Raw genomic sequence first — 18,210 nt, 5'->3', positions numbered from 1 at the left:
GGGTGGATTTGAATTATGACATATGAAACACAGAGATGTGAGCGAGCAGAATTTGAAGGGAAAAGATAATCACCTTTGGAGAAAATTACCATGTTGAAGCAACTGATTCCTTCGTGTTTCACAAAAACTGGGGCAGTTAGAGCAATTAGTGCCAGGACTCGGATTCGAACCGAGGTTGCTGCGACCACAACGCAGAATACTAACCACTATACGATCATGGCACTCCACAGACGCGCACTCTGACAGTGGGCAATAAGTACTGTATCATAGGAAATGTTAGGCAGCGCACCAAATGAACAATATCAGTGATGAGCGAACAGTGGCAGATACGTGGGAACTCAGAATGGGCTGACCGTTTAATATCGGTTCCCCCAGTGGCTGTGGTGATTCCATTATTTATATGCTGTAGGCTGAGATAAATAGATTTCTCGAAAACATCAAAACCTCCGGGGACAGTGCAGGTGTTGTTGAAATGTATGCTTCAATAGTAATGCAGTTTAACATCGGCTACTTTACCAGGTTCCCCCTGACACACACACACGGCAGTAACCACTGCTGCCACATAGTCCCAATTCCCAGCCCCAGAATCAGAGGAACTGAGTGACGCAGTCGCGAAGATCCAACTGGAAGTCGGGATGGGAATGAGGTCGCAGAGATACTCGAAAACTCCAGTGACACAACCGGTGAATGCAGGGTATTTCTATGACGGTTTCGAGGCGCAAGTAATTCCGAGGTTGGGAGTGCTCCTGGTCAAAGGCGGGGCAGAAGGGAAATTTTTTTCCCGTTTATAGCAATCTACAGTGCAGCTTGCTGAGACAGCTGAGTGCCACAACTGGAGCGTGGGCGGCTGGTTTGAAGTTTGAACTTGCTTCACTGTCACCAACTTGCCTGGAATGAATTGCTTTCACTATTTTTCTTTCCAATTGTTTAATATCTCCCTGCAGTCTGCTGCTTTCTTCCTCATGGGTAATTACATGACTAACTGTTGTATGATCTGCACACTGCTAACTCACGGCCACTACAAGTAAATATGAATCATTGATCTATATGAGAAAACAGTGGAACTCACTGCAGGCATGCTTTGTCGGTTTGCAGGCGACGCCAGAATTGTAGACAGTGAGGAAGATTATCTAAATTTCAAAAGGATCTTAATCCAATGAGTCGTTGGACTGAAAAATGTAACATGGAGTTCAATCTGGATAAATGGAAGGTATTGCATTTTGGTATAACAACAAGAGTAGGGCTTCGCGTAGTGTTGGAGAACACAGAAGCTAGGGGTGCAGGTGCATAATTCCTTGTAGTTTGCATCACCTACAGACAAGATGGTTCAAAGGCATTTAACATACTTCCATACTTAACATATTTAACATACAAGGCAGTGTTGTGTGATTTTTAACTTAGTACACCATAGTCCAACACTAGCATCGCTAAATTAATGAAATGGGGGTGTGGGACGGAACGTTCAGTTAGTGATCGAAGGAGGGAGAGAAATCTCTGAGAACGGGTGGATTTGAATTATGACATATGAAACACAGAGATGTGAGCGAGCGGAATTTGAAGGGAAAAGATAATCACCTTGGAGAAAATTACCACGTTAAAGCAACTGATTTCTTTGTGTTTCACAAAAACTGGGACAGTTAGAGCGATTACTGCCGTGACTCGGATTCGAACCGAGGTTGCTGCGGCCACAACGCAGAGTACTAACCACTATACGATCACGGCATCCCACAGCCACGCACGCGCGAAGGATGCAATAAGTACAGTATCATAGGAAATGTTAGGCAGCGCACCAAATGCACAATATCAGTGATGAGCGAACAGTGGCATAAATGTGAAAACTCAGAATGGGCTGACCGTTTAATATCGGTTCCCCCAGTGGCTGTGGTGATTCCATTATTTATATGCTGTAGGCTGAGATAAATAGATTTCTCGAAAACATCAAAAACTCCGGGGACAGTGCAGGTGTTGTTGAAATGTATGCTTCAATAGTAATGCAGTTTAACATCGGCTACTTTACCAGGTTCCCCCCGACACACACACACAAGGCAGTAACCACTGCTGCCACATAGTCCCAATTCCCAGCCCCAGAACCTGAGGAATTGAGTGGCGCAGTCGCGAAGATCCAACTGGAAGTTGGGATGGGAATGAGGTCGCAGAGATACTCGAAAACTCCAGTGACACAACCGGTGAATGCAGGGCATTTCTATGACGGTTTCGAGGCGCAAGTAATTCCGAGGTTGGGAGTGCTCCTGGTCAAAGGCAGGGCAGAAGGGAAATTTTTTCCCGTTTATAGCAATCTACAGTGCAGCTTGCTGAGACAGCTGAGTGCCACAACTGGAGCGTGGGCGGCTGGTTTGAAGTTTGAACTTGCTTCACTGTCACCAACTTGCCTGGAATGAATTGCTTTCACCATTTTTATTTCCAATTGTTTAATATCTCCCTGCAGTCTGCTGCTTTCTTCCTCATGGGTAATTACATGACTAACTGTTGTATGATCTGCACACTGCTAACTCACGGCCACTACAAGTAAATATGAATCATTGATCTATATGAGAAAACAGTGGAACTCACTGCAGGCATGCTTTGTCGGTTTGCAGGCGACGCCAGAATTGTAGACAGTGAGGAAGGTTATCTAAATTTCAAAAGGATCTTAATCCAATGAGTCGTTGGACTGAAAAATGTAACATGGAGTTCAATCTGGATAAATGGAAGGTATTGCATTTTGGTACAACAACATTTTGCGTAGTGTTGGAGAACATGGAAGCTCGGGGTGCAGGTGCATAATTCCTTGTAGTTTTCATCACCTACAGATAACGTGGTTCAAAGGCATTTAACATACTTCCCTTCATTGTTCAGTCCTTCGTGTATAGGAGTCGGGACGTTATGTTGAAGCTTTGCAGGACATTGATGAGGCCTCTTCTGCAGTATTATGTCCAATTCCGTTCGCCCAGTTGTAGGAATGATATTATTCAGCTGGAGCAGGTTCAAAAAAGTATGCACGCATGTTGCTGTGTGTGGAAGGTTTGAGTTATAATGAAAGGCTGGACAGGCTGAGACTATTTTCAGCTTCGAGATCGGGGTGCTGGAAAACCACAACAGGTAAGGCAACATCCCAGGAGCAGGAGAATAATTTTTTTGCGCAAGTGTTCTTCATCAGGCTCTTCCCCGAAATGTCGATTCTCCCGCTCCTCAAATGCTGCATGACCTGTTGTGCATCCCAGCACAACACTCTGGATTCTGATCTCTCATCTGCAGTTCTCACTGTCCCGAAGTTGAGACTGTTTTCACTCTAGGTTAGGGGTTTGAACGGCGACCTGACAGAATTTGGGAGAAGATTTGTAGCTCGGGTGCTCGTTGTTGTGATTCTGTTCGCCGAGCTGGAAATTTTTGTTGCAAATGTTTCGTCCCCTGTCTAGGTGACATCCTCATTGCTTGGGAGCCCCCTGTGAAGCGCTTCTGTGGTGTTTCCTCCGGCATTTATAGTGGCCTGTCCCTGCCGCTTCCGGTTGTCAGTCCGGCACAATGCAGCACACAGAACTGCAAAAAGAGGAAGAGGAACACATGTACAAGGTATTCGCCAAAAACGGATAACCGCGCAATTTCATCAACAGATGCCTAAGAGAAAGACAACGGAACGAGGACATGCCGCAACCCAAAGGACTAGCCACACTACCATACATCAGGAGCATTTCAAAACTGACAGCCAGACTACTGCGACCCCTAGGACTTATAACAGCACACAAACCAACAGCCATTCTCAGACAACAACTCACCAGAACGAAGGACCCGATACCCAGCATGAGCATAAACTAATATAGTGTACAAAATCCCATGCAAGGACTGCACAAAACACTATATAGGACAAACAGGAAGACAGCTAACGATCCGCATCCATGAAAATCAACTAGCCACGAAACGACATGACCAGCTATCCTTAGTAGCCACACACGCAGACGACTAGCAACATGAATTCGACTGGGACAACACTACCATTATAGGGCAAGCCAAACAAAGAACAGACAGGGAATTCCTAGAAGCATGGCACTCATCCACAAACTCCATCAACAAACACATCGACCTGGACCCAATATACCGGCCACTACAGCGGACAGCTGAAACTGACAACCGGAAGTGGCAGGGACAGGCCACTATAAATGCCGGAGGGAACACCACAGAAGCGCTTCACAAGAGGCTCTCAAGCACTGAGGATGTCACCTAGACAGGGGACGAAACGTTTGCAACAAAAATTTCCAGCTCGGCGAACAGCCACAACAACCTGACAGAAGTTTATGAATTATTGAGAGACAAGTTAGAGTTAACGATAGCTGCCTTTTCTCAGGATGGGGATTTCAAGGTGAGAGGGCATATGTTTAAGATGAAAAGACAGAGTTTTTTTTTAAAAAAGTCATGTGAGGCTTTTTTTAAGGAAGGTGTTTTACGTGTGCAATTAACTTGCTGAGGAAGTGATGGATGAGGGTGTGTTTGCAACATTTAATGGACAATTGATTCCAAATATGAATGGGAAAGTGGGATTTTTAAAGTAAATTTATTCATGCCTAGTAAATCAGTTATTTCCCAGAGGACATTTAAGAGTCAACCGCGGTATTATACATCTGGAGTCTCCTGTGGGAAAGAGCAGCTGAATATGACAATTTGCTTCCCGAACTGGCATGAGTGAATCAGATGGGATTTTCCATACAACTGATTTAGGTCATCACGAGATTCTTCAATTCCAGGTGCTTATTGAATTCAAACTCCACCATCTGTCATGCCAGGATCTTAAATCTTTGTCCTCAAAATATTACCTGGTTTTTTGGATTAACAACACAGTAATAAAACGACAAGGGCATTATAACCACCCAACGGGTACAGGAGGAGGCAGATGGGAGTAGATTAGTTTGGCAGTATGTTCAGCATGGATTGGTTGCACTGACGGGCTTGTATGCCTTCATGCTGTATGACTCTATGATTGACGCTATGGAGCAAATATCTGGTTGGGATTAACAGCAGCACTGACAGCATAATCGAACACCTGATGAGATATGTAATCCTGCTGGAGTCTCGGAGATTGTTTTGCTCAGTCATCCCTTCCCACACACGGGACTGGTGAACGGCCTCTCCCCAGTGTTACTGATTAAATGAGTTTCCATTTCTGTGGTTAATTGAATCCCTTCCAGCAGTTCCCACATTGCCCTGCTTTCTCTGCGGTATCAGTGGCCATTTTTCTACACAGGGTGAACGATCCTTTCACATTGTGTCCACACAGGTTCAAATCCCGTTTTCCATGTTGTTAATGTGTTTTCATTCTTCCTTATTCACCCACAGGGTGTGAGTATCACTGGTCAGAACAACATTGATTTTTCGCCCCTCGTTCGTTGCTTTCTGGCTACACCACAGACCTGGGTGCGATCCCAGCCTCGGGTGTCTGTCTGTGGGCAGTCTGCACATTCTCTGTGTGTTTGCATTTTTATTTCTCCCTCTGACCAAAGGTGTGCCTGTTACAGGGATCAACAATGGGAAATGCAGGCTTATGGGGCAGGGAATACCCTGGGGTCTGGTGGGATGCGCTTCCGATGTACCTTGTGAACTGGAAGGGCCGACAAGCCTGCTTCCCCACATGATGGGGATTCCTGAATTAAGGGTCAGCTCATTTTTTTCTGGTTCTGGAGTCTCTCGTAGGCCGGACTGGGTGAAGATGGTTGAATCCCCTGCATAAGGGACATGAATGAATGAGATTGCAGGAAATTAAAATCATGATCTCTGTTCCTGAGGTCAGGCTTGCATTTCAGGTTTTATTCGTCGAACGTAAGCATCACCTTTTCCGTGTTCCAGTCGCTAAGGATGACTAGTTTAAAATATCACCCCAACACCACCTTCTCCAGGTTGAAGCCTTGACTGTGTGGAAGAAACTGATACTGAGCAGATGCGAGCAAATGCAGCTGCCACCGCCAGTGTCGGAAACACAGATCCAAATAGAAAAATCATCTTTTAAACCCAGCACTGCAAAGTTAAGGGCTCATCACGCTCCACTTGTGCCACTCAGCTGTCTTAGAAAGATGCACCGGAAATCGCTATGGTAGTATAAACGGGGACAACCATTCCCTTGAGCAGGAGCACACTCAACCGAGGAATTTCTTGCGTCTCTGTACCATCACAGAAGGACAAGGCGCTCACCTATTGCATCACTGGAGCCAGAGAGTAACTCTGCGTACTCATTCCCATGAGATGGAAATGTGTTGCTGGAAAAGCGCAGCAGGTCAGGCAGCATCTGGGGAACAGGAGAATCGACGTTTCGGGCATTAGCCCTTCTTCAGGAATTCCATCTCTGATCTCCAGCATCTGCAGACCTCACTTTCTACTCATTCCCATCCCCATTTCCAGTTGGATCTGGGCGGCTGTGCCGATGTTAAGCTAAAATGCTATTGAAGCAAACATTTAAACAATATCCTGTACTGTCTCCCGAGTCTTTGATGTTTTGTCGAAATCGATCAATCTCAGTTTTCAACTTTCTCATTCAAGGGATCTCCACAGCCTCTGAGGACATCGAACTGAAAGATTCAGCTCATTCTCAGTTCCCACATGTCTGTCACTGTTCGCTGAGTACTGATACTGTACATTTGCTGTTTTTCCGAACATTTCCTCTGCTAATATACTTATTGCTGCTTGCAAGCATCCTGTTCTGTGGTAACTGTGATCGTGGTTGTCGGTATTTTGTATTGTGACCACAGCAACCTCGATTTGAAACCAAGTCACGGCACTAAGTGTTCTCTCCGTTGTCCTTTTTGTGACACATGCTAAGATATTAATTGTTTTACCTTCAAATTCCGCTCTCTTACATCTCTGCGTTTCATATATCAGGATTCAAACATACCCGTTGTCGGAGATTTCTCTCCTTCCCACGATCATTAAACCTCCTTTCCGTCCCTCCTCCCATTTCTCTGGGGCAATGCTCAATCTATCATTTTGTTTCACAATCATACTGTTCTGTCTGTGCTGCTGCTGTGGTGACTGTTGTTGGGTGAACGTGCCCCAATACCACCATCAGGACCTTCAAACAAATCGATCCATTTGAATACCGCGGTTGTGAAATCAATCCCCATGTAGCAGCTTTTACTGACCAGAGACAATTGTAGCGTTAAGCTCATGGAAAATACCAGGGCAGTTTTGGTGAAAAGACATTTTATTGTTAAAGATCAGCTTTTATGGCTTTCTACGTTGGTCTTGTGATAATTTCATAGGACTGATAATCCAGAGACCGAGGTAATAGTCTGTGTACTCGGGCTTGAATCCCATCATGCCATAATTGTCAAATTTGGATTAAAAAATTATCTGCAAGGAAGAATCTAATGACTACTATAGATCCATTGACAATTGTTGAAAAAAATTCTGTTTCACTTATGTAATTGCGGGATGGAATTTGCTATCCTTACATGGCCTGGGCTGCATGTGACTTCAGACCCACAGCAATATAGTTAGGTCTCAACTGCCCTCTGGGCAATTAGGAATGGGTAATAAATGCTGCTTAGCTAGAATCGCCCTCATACTAATCCAGAAATTTTAAAACAAATGCTCATTAGGCTCAAGCAAGAGTGTTGTGTGCAGTTTTGCAAGTCACATTATAGCAGGGATGTGATCACACTGAGAAAATTGCAGGAGATATTTACCGGGATACTGTTTGGGTTGAAGAGTTTCAGTTGTGAAGAAAGACAGGACAGAGTGGAGTGTTTGTTGCAGTGCAAAGGAGATGTGTACACGACATGATTGAGTTAGAGCACGGACAGGGTTGAATAAACGAGTTTCCCATTGATGGAGGGATCGATCAGCAGGGGCCAGAGACTTAAGGAGAAAGACAGAAACGTTTGAGAAGATGTGCGAAAAAGCTTTATCAGCTAGTGGGTGGTTGGAATTTGGAATACACTGTCTGCATTTTTCAGAGCGGCAGAAAGCTTCATAACCTGAATAAATATTCAGATGTGAACTTTTGATGCCAAGACATATAAGGCTGTGGGGTAAGCATTCTGAAATGGGATTCAGTTCATTAGGCAGTTGTTTTTGACAAGTGTGGCCACATTTAGTTGATGGGCCTCCTTTGACACTCTTGCCCTCGGTAGTATAATGGTTAGTGTCCCCACCTTTCACAGGGCTCAATTCTCCGCTGGGGACAATGTATACGTTTTAAAACTGTCGCTCCATTCCCAAGTGCGGGTATTGATACCTGTCCTTCCATTCTCTCTGGGGCATATCACACGAAGGACAGTGCTGCCTGAATAAAGGTGGGGAAGGACTGCAGCTCTCAGGGAGGCAGAGTGTCAGTGAACGGGCAATCACGTGACTTCTGCAAACATCACCTTGTGACTGTTTTGGAATGAAAAGCATTTGACAGACTTGTTCCGGATTGAAGTGTTTACAAGAAGCAGGAAGCTAAGGAAGAAACAACATAAACGCATTCAAGTATGAGTGCAGAAACATTTCCCGCATCACGAATTAAATTGTAAAGGACAGAGTGGCGTTTCGATCCAGTGAATTTGGGTTCATTTATTTTGATGAGGCTATTACCAGGGTATAAAACCATTAAAAAATGATCCAGCATTTGCTCAGTATGATGGAACATTGTCTCAGTAATTCGCACTGCTGTTCAGAGGGAGGGTTAGGTTGATTGGCAAAGTTAAATTGCCCTCTCGTGTCCAGGGAGTGAATTAAGTAAGTTAGGTGAATTAGCCATGGGTAACGCGGGGATAAGGTCAGCAGTCACAGGACGTCAGGTTATACTCCAACAGGTTTATTTGAAATCATAAGGGGGAGGGATTCCCCTTCTTCAGGTGAAATATAAGGAAATAGGGAGGGGAGCTAGGTTTGGTTGAGATGCTCTTCAGAGAGTCAACACCTGCTAAATTGACTGAAATGCTCTTTCTGCACTGTAGAATTTTGTGATTCTATGAATTGTTAATGACGGTGTTTACTGAGGTGTAAAGCCATTAGATAAGATGCTGATGGGGGTGTACTGAGGATGAGATTTCATTCACTTGTCTTCTTTGAAAATTGAGAACAGTTATCCCTGAACCAAGGAAGACGTAATGGGGGTTTTCAGGTTATGAAATGTTTGGACAGAGTAAATAGGTGGAAAATTCCCTCTTTCAAGTAAGTAAACATCTAGATGTCAGGCATTCAATACCTTTGATAAACCCTTTGAAGGACAAAGCAATGATGAGAACAGAATCGCTGTCACTCCGAGAATCTGTTTTTTCAAAATATTTGAACATTTGGTGACATACAAGGAATAAATTTCACAAGGAGAGAGACAGCGTGTGGCTAGGTAAAGGTGTAGGGCTGGCGTGTAGTCGGTCGGAAGTTGCGGGGAAACAATGTCTAAGTTGGTTGACTTTAAATGTAAAGACATTGCTTTAATATGTGCAGCTGAATAAGATTCGGGTCCAAAACTCTGCATTTTGAAAGATTTGGCATAATATTTCACCTAAAGCATTGTAAATGGAACTGAGTGGATTTTTATTTATTGTGAAGAAGAATATATTACATAATGAATGGGAAGTTACCAACTGCTTGGAGATCGACTTCCTGCTTTCATCACATGCGTTAAAGATGTGAGAACAAACACCATGATGTTTGGTCCATTTAATACTCAGTGAAATCTGCCAAAACAACGAGCAACGAAACTGGTGGGTTTTATTTTGCACTTTAACCCTCTGTTTTTCTAAGCAGTATTTTCCTTAAGCTGAAATAAAGTCAGAGCAAATTTGAATACAACATTAATCGTTCAAATGAGATATATCTAATTCACTTCTGATTATTACAATGAACATTGTGAGGTTTCAGCAAAATTAAAATGAAACGAACAAATCAGCATTTCTTGCGATTTAATCCAATTCAGGTTTAGCCATATGAGAAATGCCATAGAGCGACAACATCGTCTTTATTTCCCTCACCATGGCTTCTTCACGTGAGAGAGAAAGTGACTGAAGAAATTATGTGTCAAATGTAGGTGTAAATATGACGGTAAATGTTGTCCTTTTTCATTCTGACTCAGTTATGACTCAGAATGTATCACTGACAGCTATTCATTCTGACCAGCATGGCTATTTATTGGAATTTCCTCTAATTATAATTCAAGTGAAAGCAGAAACACAATGGTGTGGATTCGATTCCGCTCTGGAACTTTCTCATCCATGACGTTCACCACATGTAACCTGATGAGGTCACATGTCATCCCTCTACAAAATGTGCTGAGGAGACCGAGAAATGATGGTGGTGAGTTATTATATCGCTGTGCTCCACATTCACTGGTTCGAGTCACACTCTGGTTGTTAATTTTACACACCGTTCTGGCAGTTTTTCTTTGCACCTCACACTCTGGTATACACTGGATAGAGAATCTTGTTCTTGCCCTTCACTGCACGTGAGACTCACAAATAATCGACACCACATTAAAGTCGAAATGAAGAGTGAGAGCAGTCATTCTATTCAATTGGAGATGAAATTGGTGGAATGAGAAGGAACGCATTTTTCTTTCCGCCCTACATTCCATCTTGTCTTTCTATGAATTTACATCGAAAGAAAGAGAAAAAAATAACAAGAGATTGGGAGCACAAGTTTATCCATTGGGGTTGTTCATGAGTATTTTAACCTAACACTTCTCACAAATATCTATCATTATTTCAAACAGTCACTCGGAATTGGAACCGCAGAAAATTTCTCTAATGGAAAAAAATTCTTCCTTTCACAAATTTCTGCTGTGTGTGAATCATACAACAATCCATCATCCAGCGTGATCACTGACTTTCCAACTGTATAAGATCTAGCAACTTCCTTCAGCAATCGCAGTTTCTGTACACAGCCACCAGTGCTGTGCCCAGTGTCAGTTGTTGCCCCCAGGTCACAGCATATTTCTTCTTCCTGAGTTTATGAGCCTTGTTCCTGATCTGTCTGATCTGTTTAATAAACCTTTTCTGTCACTTCATCACATCCCCTCATAATTCTGAACTCATGAATAAAATAAGGCGTTAGACGAAATGTTAAACCAAATGGAAGTATGCTATTCAGCCCAAGGAGTCTGCTCAACCATTCAACAAACTCATGGTTGATCTGTTTTGGAGATGCCGGTGTTGGACTGGGGTGTTCAAAGTTAAAAATTACACAACACCTGATAGTCACCTGACTATTACCTGATGAAGGAGCGATGCTCCGAAAGCTAGTGTGCTTCCAATTAAACCTGTTGGACGATAACCTGGTGTTGTGTGATTTTTAACATAGTCAATCTGATAATCTTGAATTCCTTTCAGCTCACTTAGATCGACAAAGTTTCATCATCTTTCTGATTAACTATCTGGCATAGTTTGAAAATACCCAACCACACAGTCTCAACAGCGGGTACTGGAAAATGCCACAGATTGTTTGGCCCCTGAGCAAAGAAATTACTCCTCATTTCTGAATTAAATGGGCAATATCGAATTCTGAGATTATGTCCTCTGGTGCTCTCCTCAGAGCATAGGGCAAGCCACCTGCCCGTATCTACCCTGTCAAGATCCCACGAATATTGAACGTTTATAAATGTTATTATGTGATTATAAAGTTCCCCTCCTCCTCCTTTGTTTCAAGGAGAATAATCCCAGCCTCACCAATCATTCCACGAAGTTCTACTGTATACAGAGTTAGCAACATGTTAGTAAGTCTGCGCTTCCCTTACAGCGTCCTTATATATTATTAAGACGGGTGGAGAAATTTCGGTGAGGAAACGGGTTGAAATTTCAGGCGCAGACGGGAATTGGAACTTGAAATCAGAAAGCGATTAGAATCGGATTGACCCACAGAAGGACCAAATGCAGCGAAGATAACTCTGACAAATGAGAATCTAATCATATTCGATTGACATTCAATGGCTTCAATGTAACTGAATTCCTCCGTGTAATCGTCCTGGGAGCTAGCATTTAGGAAAAATGGAACCTGACCGCCCATATAAATAAGTTGACGACAAACACCTGTCCGTGGGTCGACTTTGTTTGATTATTAACTCAACTCTTGTCTCCGTGAAGCCTACATCGTCCGCAACGCACAAATTAGATGTTTAACAGAACTCTCTCCATTTGCCGCGGTGGGTGCTGCTTCAATGCCACTGAAGGAACTGGGCATCCTCCACGACAATGCAGTCACTTAACTGTATATTGTTCAACACCTGAACTTTTATTCCCTTAACTGCTAAGGCACAATTGCAGCAGATTGCACCACATAGAAAATTCACTGGAGTAAGTCATCCAGGCCGTGTTGACAGAACCTTCAAAGCTCAAAAACTGTACTGACTATAAGGACAAGGTTGAAGATGCACTGAACCTCCACCATTTGCAAATTACCCTCTGAGACACATACCAGCATTACTTGGGGAGGAATCAGTGGTAAATTCATTGAGTGGTGAAGTCGTTTGATGGGCAAAGATTTATACTTCAGCCCTCTATCTTTCAACTTTCAATTTTTTAAAATGTAGATTATTGCATGGACCAGACTTGTGCTCATTCCTTTAGTTGTTTCCGAAACTGGCGGTTACTAAAGATCGAATATCATCCACAGTCTGTGGTCAACAATAGAAAATATCCAAAAACCTCTCGAACAACTGATCTACCTGTCCAACAATCTTCAGGGATCTGTGAATGTCCACTCCAAGATCTCTTTGTTCATGTACAACACTCAGAATCCTCATTGTTATTGTTACAACTCCCCAAATTCACTACCATTCATTAGTCTGGATTCAATTCCATTCGCCATTTTTCCTTTCCACCTGATGGATACATCCCTGCTGTACCTGACATTATTCATCATAGTCAACTACACGACTATGTATCGTCAGTAAACTTCTAAATCATGACTCCTAATAAAAAAGTTTGAATTATTGATCTACATCAGGAAACAGTGGTACTTCACTGGGAAAAAGCATCCAAACATGGTTCCTTGCTGCATGGGATGAACAACTGCCACGTTCCAATCTCCAAGGGTTGCTAGCCCAGTATCTCGCCACTACATTTGCAGATGACACAAAGATTGGTGGAGTAGCCAGAAAACATAGGGGACTGTCAAAGAATGAAGTGGAATATAGGTAGACAGAAGAGTTGAGCGGAGAAGTGGCAAATGGTGTTCCATTCAAGCAAATGTGTGGTGATGATTTGGGGAAGTCTAATTCCAGAGCCAAGTATACAGTAAACGGAACAGCCTTGGGTAAACTTTATGAGAAGAGAGATCTGGGAGTTCAGGTCCTTTGTACCCTGCAGTTGACTGCACAGGTGGATAGAGTGGTCAAGAAGGCATATGGCATGCTTGCCTTCACCGGATAGGGCATTGAGTATAAGAGCAGGCAAGCCCTGCTAAAATTGTACAAGAGTTTGTTTCGGCTGCGTTTAGAATACTCTGTACAGTTCTGGTCGCCAAATTATCAAAATTATGTGGATGTTTAGGAGAGAATGCGGAGAAGGTTTACGCAGATGCTGCCTGGTATGGAAGATGCAAGCTCTGAAGAGAGGTTGAGTAGGTTACTTCTGCTTTCATTAGAAAAAACGAGATTGAGGGGACCTGATTGAGGTCTACAATATCATGAAGGGTACAGACAGGGTGGATAGAGATAAGCTTTTTCCCAAGATGAGGGATTCAATAATGAGAGGTCACGCATTCAATGAGAGAGGTGAAACGTTTAAGGGAGATAGACATGGAAAGTATTTTACACAGAGGGTGGTAGGTGCTGGAATGCGTTGCCAGCAGAGATAGTAGAGGCAGGCATGGTAGATTCATTTCAGGTGCACCTGGACCGATGCATGAGTAAGTGAGAAGCAGAGGGATACGGATGCTTAGAAATTGGGCGACATGTTTAGATAGTTGATTTGGTTCGGCTCAGGCTCAGCTGTCCAAAGGGCCTGTTCCTGGGCTGCACATTTTCTGTATTCTTTGTTCTTCTTTGTTCACGACACTACCAACTGTAGGTTACAGGTGAAGTAGTGTTACTTCTGCAGTCATCATTACTTATGCAAGGTAAATTACCTCACAACAGTGTCCAATTGTTTCAACCAAGAGCTGAGTCAACAAGAATGTGAAGGAAATATACAATTGTTTTCATATTAGCTAAAATGTGCATACAAGAATGAAAGGTGTCTGCAGACAATGGTAGATGGTACAGACAAATAGATAAGGTGCTGTGAGGATGTCGGTTAAGCTAGAAATGCTTATACAAGCAGTAGTTATAAGCATTTGTTTCCCATTTCTGCAAAAATAAAAAAAAACAAACCCCAATTAAAAGGTAGTAAGGTTCAATATGGTTGGGGAAAGGGAGGAAATGTCACAAGTGTGGTAAATGGATCGCAGTGAAGGAGGACATACCTAACAGTTGACTACAGCCAAGATGTGGTGAAAAGGCCAAGTCAAACCTGTACTTTGTTATGCCCAAGGCCGGATAAGGCAAAAGAGAAACATTAGTAATGGGCACCGGGTTTGGAGTAGTGAATCCTATGTACTTGCTAAACTCTGCGAGTCGATTTCAGGAACCACGCTTGCAAGCGTGTAATAAACATACTGATTGCTTCAGATCTTGTCTCGCACTGAAATTATTGAAGTAAGTGGGCTTAGTTTCATATAATTGGGGGATCGGCCGGGATATTCTTCCATCGCCGGGGGAAGTGGCTGGCCCTGGACACTGGGAAGATGCCTCCCATTCACAATTGAGGAGTGGTTTCTTGTCCCGGTTTTGTCCGCTCCCTTGGGAGACTGGTACGAATCCCACAACAGAGACATCTGAATCAGACAGTGAAAGAAGGTCAATAAAAAGTATAGAAAAAAGGGGGCCAGCCAACTCTGTGCACAGACCAACGTCAGAAAACTGACATTTAAGTATTAACTTGGTGGCCGGGAAAAGGGATATTTAATCGCTGAGGGACTGGTGAGGGCCCCGAGAAATGGGGGGTCGGCAGAATAAGTCGAACTGTCACGGAGTAAAGGAAGAAAAAGTCCCTGGTAACTTTCCTCCTGAAAGTCCGTTGGGGAGGATGTTGAGGGAATGGACAAGTAACACTTGTACAAGGGAAAAAGATAAAAAGAAAATGATTAAATATTGTTGTTTGGTATGGACCAAAGAACCAATCCTTCATCCAGCTGTCTTCTGGCCAAAGTATGATTCGGATGAGGATTGGGTATGTCAGTATTTAGATTTGCATGTGAATAAAAAACAAACTTTTAGTGAAAAAGAGGCGGACTATGCATCCTGTTGGAAGGGAAGTTTGGGAATGATGGTAGTAAAGACAAATGATTCCCCCTCTGCCCCTCCCCCCCAGTCCCTGGGATCCTTTTGCCTGTTTGCACTCCCGCCCCCCGTACCATAAAATCAGATTAGGTGAAAATGGGGGAAGTGGAGAGACAGACAGACTGGGACAGGGAACGGATGGCCCACAAGAGGAGAACGAAGGGGCGGTGGGCGGGGATGTTGTTGTTCCCGACCCTCAATCCGCAACAAAAGGAAGGGAAGATCAAGTAGATGTAGAGGAGGCCTCTGGAGTAACTAAACGAAAGCCTAAGGGGGAAAAACAAAAACAAAAAAGGGGAAGAATATAAAGACTTATCCCCTTCGCGAGGTACCAATAGGGGACAAAGAGATTGGGTTTGTAAGTGTCCCCCTCACCAGTGGGGAGGTCAGAACATTTAAAAAGGAGATGAAGGTCCTGGTTGAGGATCTGGTAGGGCTGTCTGATCAAATTGATCAATTCTTGGGGCCCAGTCTGTATACGTGGGCTGAGTTAATGTCTATTTTGAATGTACTATTTACTGGGGAAGAAAGGGGACTTATATCAGGAGCAGCCATTAAAATATGGGACAGGGAACTTCCCATTGGGAATGGGGATACTGGACAGGGAGAGACGGAGGTTCCCCTCAGAGACACACAGTGGTAAAATCAAAACCCGGAGCATAGGGAAGAAATGATGGAATTGAAAGACCTGATTCTAAAAGGAAAAGAGAGGCAGTTCCGAAGTCGCAGAATTTGACTAAAGCTTTTGAAGTTAAAGAGGAGAAAGATGAGACACCCCCAGCTTTCTTGCAAAGATTAAGAGACTCAATGCGGAAATATTCTGGAATGAACCCTGAGGACCCAGTGGCACAGGGTCTTTTGAAAATATATTTTGTGACAAATGCATGGCCAGACACAGAGAAAGATACTGAAGATAGAAGGGAGGAGTGAAACACCATTAGATGAATTGTTAAGAGAGGCACAGAAAGTGTTTGCAAAGAGAGAGGATGAAAGACAAAAACAGAAGGCAAAAATGATGGTAGCTACGATTGATGATGTAGTTAAGAAAAGAATGGAACCAATAGTGAGCAACCGGAGCAGCGGGTGGCAGCATGTAGGACAGAGAGGAAGAGGGAGAGGGAGAAGACAAGGGGGAGCATTTGATAGAGGGTTCGGGCGACAGGGGCAGAGATGGAAGTCTCCATAGGCAGAATGATGTTATTGCAGAAACTCGGGAATTTTAAGTGGGAGTGTCCTGATCTACAAAGGGTAGAAACGGCAATTCCGCTTATGAATTTTGATGAAGAATAGGGGTGTCAGGGGTTCGTGCCCCCGGGGAGCCACGATGAACTGTTGATAAACTTGAAAGTGGGACCCTGTGGGGAAGAGGTAGTCTTCATAGAAGATACAGGAGCAGCACGGTCATCACTGAATTTTAAACCAAAGACAGTAGGAATGTCAACACGGTCAATTACTGTTTCCGGGGTAAAAGGGGAAGGATTTCCTGTTCCAGTATTTGAACCTATGATGATAGAAGGTCTGAAAGATACAGTCACAGGGGAACTGTTGTATATCCCTGATATAGGAAGTAACTAACTAGGCAGTTTTAATTACCCTCTTAGGACTGCAGATTTGAATTCAGGAAAAAGAATTAGTTGTACAAATGGCAATGTTGACAGAAGATGTGGAGAGAGAGGTAGACTCTATTATATGGGCTAGAGAAGGGAATCGTGGAAAAATACAGATCCGTCCCCTAGAAATAAGTTTAAAAAGGAAAGGGGACGTTGTTTATGAGCGACAATATCCCATTTCCATAGAAGGTAAACGAGGACTGCAGCCAGTAATTGAGGGGCTAGAGATTGACTGTTGGAGCCATGTATGTCTCCTTATAATATCCTAATTCTACCAGTGCGAAAATCCGATGGAACCTATCGATTGGTGCAGGATTTGAGAACATTGAATTGAATAGAACAGGTCAGGCACCCAGTGGTGCCAAATACGTTATTAAGTAAGATCCCTCATGACCACAAATGGTTTACTGTGATAGATTTAAAGGATGCCTTTTGGGCTTGTCCCTTGGCGGAGGAAAGTAGGAATTTTTTTGCCTTTGAATGGGAAGATCCCAAGACAGAACGGAAACAGCAATACCGGTGGACTGTGCTCCCCCAGGGGTTTACGCAATCCCCGAATTTATTTGTACAGATGCTAGAACAAATATTGGAGAAATTTAGCAGCTCCAAGGGGACTACCCTGTTGCAGTATGTAGACGACCTCTTAGTATCAGGAATAAGAAGAGAAAGAGTAGTAGAAGCCACTAACAAATTATTGCATTTTCTGGGCCAGCAGGGCCTGCGAGTATCTAAAAACCAAATACAATATGTGGAGCGAGAAGTGAAATACTTGAGACATTTAGTTAGTGAGGGAAAGCGAAAGGTAAGCCTGGAACAGTTAAAGGGAATAGTGGGGATTCCACTGCTCAGGACCAAACGGGAATTACGTAATTTTTGGGGTTTAACGAGATATTGCAGATTGTGGATTGATTCTTATGCTCAAAAGAAGAATAAATTATATCTCAAACTATTAGAGGAGGAACCAAAGTGTCTGAGTTGAGAAGAAGAGGAAAATGAAGTATTTAAGAATTCAAAAGTGATCTAATCCATGCCCCCATGTTAACCTTACCTTCTCGAGATAAACCTTACCATCTCTTTGCTACCGTAGATAAGGGAGCGGCTTTGGGAGTATTAATCCAGAGGTGGGGAGGAATGAGACAGCCAGTAGCATATCTTTCGAAGCTATTGGATCCAATATCCCGGAGGTGGCCTGAGTGTGTGCAGGCCGTGGCTACCACTGCACTGTTGGTGGAGGAAAGCAGGAAGCTTACATTTGGGGGAGTCCCAATAGTAAGCACCCCACACCAAGTGAGAATGATCCTAAACCAAAAAGCTCGGCGA

At 43.5% G+C, this 18,210-nt stretch overlaps 1 non-coding gene across 1 annotated transcript; it reads right to left on the bottom strand.

The window, feature by feature from the left end:
* Positions 1-1,650: 1,650 nt before the first annotated feature.
* Positions 1,651-1,722, bottom strand: trnah-gug (transfer RNA histidin (anticodon GUG)). Its single transcript has one exon. It is a non-coding gene; the product is annotated as a tRNA-His (tRNA).
* Positions 1,723-18,210: the final 16,488 nt, after the last annotated feature.

The sequence above is a fragment of the Chiloscyllium plagiosum genome, unplaced genomic scaffold, assembly GCF_037043375.1.
Source record: "Chiloscyllium plagiosum isolate Xiang-an unplaced genomic scaffold, Cpla_swu_hap1 HiC_scaffold_51, whole genome shotgun sequence".
In the NCBI taxonomy this organism is placed as follows: Eukaryota; Metazoa; Chordata; class Chondrichthyes; order Orectolobiformes; family Hemiscylliidae; genus Chiloscyllium; species Chiloscyllium plagiosum.
This window is presented reverse-complemented; position numbering and strand designations above follow the sequence as displayed.